This window comes from Pongo pygmaeus, chromosome X (assembly GCF_028885625.2).
Source record: "Pongo pygmaeus isolate AG05252 chromosome X, NHGRI_mPonPyg2-v2.0_pri, whole genome shotgun sequence".
Lineage (NCBI taxonomy): Eukaryota > Metazoa > Chordata > Mammalia > Primates > Hominidae > Pongo > Pongo pygmaeus.
In genome coordinates, this window is record NC_072396.2 from 12,232,950 (window position 1) to 12,239,126 (window position 6,177).

The window sequence follows — 6,177 nt, forward strand, 5'->3', positions numbered from 1 at the left end:
AAAGATCACTGGTTGTAAACAAGGGCCACAAGGATTTTTTAAAAATCTGTAGATGGTTTCATCAAAATGACTTATGCATACACTGACCAATGAGAATCAATACTGTGCACTTAGTTGCTAAGTTAGACGTGGGTTTTGGTGTCTCATCCAAAGTAGTACTCAGGTTCGTGGTAGCTTTTATCTCCATTTGGTTTATGCAATGCTTGTTTGAATCTGGCGCACCTGCAGTGTGCTCTGAATTGCTTAAAAAGTTGAATTAGTAATTACTTATGGCCAGGAAAAGGAAAAATATTTTCCTTTGTAAGACTCAACTTGTTCAAATGTCTTCAATGAAGTGAGCACAGACATTTATATAGGCGCATACCTTGAGTTTACAGTTAATTCATTTTCTAATAATGAACAATTATTTTCTTCCCCTAAAGGCATTTCTTAAATATAACTTCAAAAGTTGATGATGTGTCCGGGCGCAGTGGCTCACGCCTGTAATCCCAGCATTTTGGGAGGCTGAGATGGGCAGATCATGAGGTCAGGAGATCGAGACCATCCTGGCTAACATGGTGAAACCTCGTCTCTACTAAAAACACAAAAAAATTAGCCAGGCGTGGTGGCGGGTGCCTGTAGTCCCAGCTACTTGGGAGACTGAGGCAGGAGAATGGCGTGAACCCAGGAGGTGGAGCTTGCAGTGAGCTGAGATGGTGCCACTGCACTCCAGCATGGGCGACAGAGCGAGACTCCATCTCAAAAAAAAAAAAAAAAAAAAAAAAAACAGTTGATGATGTGCAGCTTTGGTTGATTTGAGTACTAATTTTTCATCAAAACATCTAACCCTCTATTGTTTATTACTAATAATTCAAAATATTCCTCAGATAAAAATATTTAAATGTCTATATAATCCTTATACAAATTACAAATTATCTTCCTTTTATTAATTTTTAAATTGTTACTTTCTTAAACTGCCAAACCTTACAGTTGTTAAGTCTTACATTCATTGTCAATGTTTTCCTTTTAGTAGTAACTTAAAGGCATGTTGAAAACAATATTTCAATAACTTCTGTATCAGATCCTTGTACTAGATCTTTGATAAAAACTTGTGAGAACAAAAAAAAAACCATTTCTGAGCAGAAATAGAATATATAAATCATTCCATGGTATGATGTACACTAAAGAAGCCAAAGAAAACATCAATTTATAAAAGTTGCCGTCTCTCATTAGATATTGTCAACTCAAAAATTTGAACAAGTATAATGACCCTGTTTTGCCGTCAAAAAAATAGTTCAATAGCCTTTGCCCTTTAAGATTTGGCTTGTCAACAGTTAAGTTTTTCTGAGCAATTATTGACTACTTATTCTGCTGCCAGAAACTACTAGGTATTGGAAATGGGAAGAACAATAAGGCATGGTCCTTGTTGGAATACGGTTAAGATAATTTTTACAGGCACTGACCATCATTTTTACTAAATCAAGTTTGGTATTAAGGAAGTATGTTACTTTAATCAGTTCATAATATACAAAAGTGTAATGTAACCCATAAAGGTCAGCATTTTCTGAAATTAACCCTTATATTGTCCCAAAAAGAAAGTATACTTCTACTCTTTTAACTGGTTTTCAGTGTAGAGGGTTTGATCATTGAATGTTTTCATCAGTTATGAAATCTGGCCAAGATGGTGTTAAGGAACTTGATATACACTTGGGTAAAGGGGTTTCAATAGATTAAGTTGAAAGCAATAACTTGGAAATCATGTTTGTATTCCAAAGAGGCAAGAAACTCCTCAATAAACTAGTTAAATCTTTTGAACTGGGTGACTTTAGTGTGTATTTGTTTTTATGTTATTCTGGTCAAAAGACCAAGTGCTTCCCTATTCTCTGGAATCCATCTTCTAAACTCAACATGAGTTTATCAATGGCCATTTCTTGCCTTCAGCTTTCCCTCCGGTGTAAATTATGGGATATCTAACCAATGAGCAGAATACAAGTCCCCAGCAAATTGTCTCAGGGCCTGGGATGTACCTAGCCAGCACCACTCCCTTTGCATGGTGACAGGCACAGCAACTGGGAGGCTATCCCACATCATATCCAGAATGGACATGTTGCCAACATGCATTATACATGGAAAATACATGTGTTAGATCTTTCATCACACAGTGAGGAATGCAATTACTAGAAATGGGTGAATAAGCAAGAGTTCACATGTAGTTGAACAGTTGGGTTGCTGGAAATCAGGAGACCTTTCCTACAGGATGATGCTTCTCCTGCTTTGATGGGCAGTCTTGCTAGAATGTGGGTTCTGAGTTAGCAGGCCTGAACTGCTAGTGAGCTCCCAGTCATGCTGAGGCTGCTGGCCCTCAGTCTGCACACTGAGCAGGCAGGTTCTGAGATATTGTTTGAGGGGATAGGATGTACGAAATCGGGTAGGAAGCAGGATTCAGACATAGTCCCTTCTGCCATACTTTATGTTCTTCCTTTTGTTCTCAGGATAGCTACATAAGGAAGGTATTATGTCTTACATAAATCAAGGAATTAGAATTCAGATTAGTTAGAAGCTAGGAAAGAGTTCAAACAGATCTGTTTTGATTCTAAAGCTATTTCACCCCAACTTTTTCCAAGCCAAGGCAAGACAATAAGCAAGCCTTATGGGTCAGAGGGTAGAGGAAAGAAGTAGGGAAACATTTGGAATCATTTTTCTGCAGTCTTTCCACTTTCTCCATCTTCTTCACCCTTCCCACGTGTTCCCAGGATTCTTACTGTTTTAAACTGCCATCTGCTTGGCCATTTGCTTGATTCTGGTATTAAAGGAAGAGGCAGTTCTTAGTTTAAGGCTTTATCGTTTATGTAGCTAGATCTAAACTGGATTTATTTTTTGTAATTCTGAAATATGAGGGCTGATTGCAAAAGAAGAAATATATTAAGTTCATCCAAGATTCAATGACAACATCTTTCACTGACCACACTTTCAAGAGTTTTAGAGATGTTTGGCTTCCTAGAGGATTTAACAAAATATCTTAGTTTTGGCATCCAAACCCTTTGTTGCATGGGGTTGTAATGAGAACTGTAAAATAGAATATGTGCTAAATGGACACAGTGATCATAGCTACATTCAGAGAATACTGGGAAATAGATCTCTAGCCTAGCAGAAGTAACTCAAGTCACTACCAGGAAGTAATTTCAAAGTACTAGTGTGCTCATAGTGACTGATTTCTATGGATTAACATGATCTATCTAAATTGACAGAATAGTGGAATCTTGTATTTTTATCATTAAACTATTTCACTTTTTATTAGTCTCACTGATGTTAACAGTTATCATCTATTCTAAATGTCACTGAATTTATTAATTAACCTGATTTCCAAGGTAAAAATTAATTAGTACTTAGGTAAAGTGATTATAGTTCTAGGGAGATGCCTCACTCACTGATAAGGTGACATCTGAGCAAAAACCTGAGTTTAAGGGAGTGTGACATGCAGATAGCTGGAGGAGGAGCATTCAGGCAGAGGGAACAGCCAGGGCCAAGACCCTGAGGCAGGAGTGTTCTTGGCATTGCTAGAGGAAGAGCAAGGAGGCCGGTATGGCTGGAGCAGAGTGAGGAGGTCAGAGAGGTAAAGGGTCAGGGGCTGAGGGTCAGATCATATGGGGCCATATAGACCGTGTTAAGGGTCTGCATGTTATCCTGGAGGCAATGATCGCCAATGGCAATAGTTGGCATCATTAAGTTTGTATTTTCTGAATCTCACTCAGCTGCACTGTGGAGGATGGATTAGAAAGAGGTGAGAGGAAGGCTAGGCTACGTGGTTCATGAGCCTGTATTCCCAGCACTTTGGGAGGCCAAAGTGGGAGGATCACTTGAGCTCAGGAGTTCGAGACCAGCCTGGGCAACATAGCAAGCCCTCATCTCTACACACACAATAATAATAATAATAATAATGATTAGCCTGGCGTAGTGGTGCACACCTGTAGTCCCAGCTACTCAGGAGGCTGAGGTGGGAGGATCGCTTAAGCTGGGGAGATGAAGGCTGAAGTGAGCTATAATCATGTCACTGCACTTCAGCCTGGGTGACTAAGACCCTATCTCAAAAAAAAAAAAAAAAAAGGTGAGAGGAAATAGGCCAGTTGGGAGATAGTGGCCTCCATAAAATTATTGAAATGAGGATGAGGAGAGGAGACAGAATGTTTTGAGACTTATACGAGAAGGAAGTTGTACCTCAGGAGGAAGAACTGGGTGGGAAATATAGTCTGTGAAGTCACCAGAACATAGGTGGTAAATTCTGAGATTGGCTAAGAATTTACCGGGGAAGATAGTATGGACTGAGTAGAACATGGGATTTCTTCTTTCCTTCTTTCCTTCCTTCCTTCCTTCCTTCCTTCCCTCCCTCCTTCCTTCTTTCCTGTCTCTCTCTCTTTCTTTCTGACAGTCTTGCTCTGTCACCCAGGCTGGAGAGCAGTGGCGTGACACTGCAGCCTTCACCTCCCCAGCTCAAGTGATCCTCCCACCTCAGCCTTCTGAGTAGCTGGGACTACACCTGTGCACCACCACATCAGGCTAATTTTTTTTTTAATTTTTTGTGGAGATGAGGGCTTGCTATGTTGCCCAGGTTGGCCTCGAACTGAGTTCAAGTGATTTTCCTGCCTCAGCTTCCCAAGTAGCTGGTATTACAGGCCTGCCACCATGCCTGGCTAATTTTTGTATTTTAGTAGAGATGGGGGTTTCACCATGTTGGCCAGGCTGGTCTCGAACTCCTGACCTCAAGTGATCCGCCTGCCTTGGCCTCCCAACGTGCTGAGATTACAGGCGTGAGCCACCATGCTAGGCCTGAACATGGGATTTCTTATCAGCAACCTCAAATGCAAAAGACAGGGCTTACAAATATCTTTAAAGTGCTGATTACAAACAACTTTGGACTTAGACTTTATTCCCCAAAAAACAAGTCAAGAGCCAGAGTCTCTTCCAGCACTTTGGGCTCTCAGGGACCCTTCGATGTGTTCCTGGCCACCTTTCCAAGCACTGGCTTCAAAACACACCAGTCACAACAGCCTTCAAACTCTGGTGGCCTCTCAAGTGTGGTGTATTCAACACCATGGACCCCAATGGGACAGAAGAAAGCACACCCAGGTGCAGGTGGCCCTCAACACTAGGTCTTGAGGGTTGAGTTTCTATATCATGTCTGGGCTTGCTGCTGTTTAATTCTCTGTGGCAAATTCTCTACTCGGCTTGCGGCAAGGAGACCTGTCCACAGCAAAAAGCACGAAAAAGACAAAAAAGCTATGTACTCATATGGGAGTCTAAATGTGGCAGGGAGTAAGAATTAATTCTCTCTGCTGTCCCCTCCTCCAGTTTCCAAAGCCTTTTGGTTGACCAAGCAGGGCCCAAAGGCTGCTGGCCTGGACAGCCACCTCATGGGCTTGCTCATGTGTTGAAATGCAGGAGATCATTTCTAGCTGGTTTTTGGGAGGAGGGGCTTTTGGGGAGGCCAGTGCAGAAGAGAGGGAGGCGGAAGATGGAGAGGAGGAGCTGTCTGCTGCCATGAAGGGCTTGAGTCCCTAGCAATAGAAGCCTGAGGGCCTAAAACCAAGCAATGTGTTTCCTAAGGGACTTCCTGCACCTCTGGGCAAAGGCAGAAGGCCAGAAGCTGGAGAGACCTCACAAGAGCACTTGTAGACTCGAGCAGAGCTGTTTGCGGGCCCAGGTGTGAGGGGACACAAGCTTCACACTTCTCTGACTCCATGAGAACTAAAGCTTGGGGCCATCTGGAGGTAGCCCATGGTACATGCAGCACTGATACTCTCGCCACGGCCCTATCATCACGTGGAGGGAGGCAAGTCTCTTTCAAGGAGCTTTCAAATCAGCTCTGCACTATCCTCCTACTTACTCCCTTTCTGCTCCCTCACCTCCTCCTCCTCTTCCAAGGATCTCCTAAGGCAGTTAGGGAGGAAGAACTTGGCAGACTGCATGGTGACCACAGCTAGCCAACTGGTTTGTGATGACTCCCCAATACACAGAGGGACCTGTTTTAAGGGTTTGGTTCCTGCTAGGGCAGGTTTGTAGGAAGATAAGCGTCTTTTCCACTTATGCTCAGATTACAACACTTTCAACATTTTGGAGTCCATATTAATTTTCTACTGCTGCTGTAACAGATAATCACAAATTTAGTGACTTGAGACAACACACATTTATTAGCATACAGTT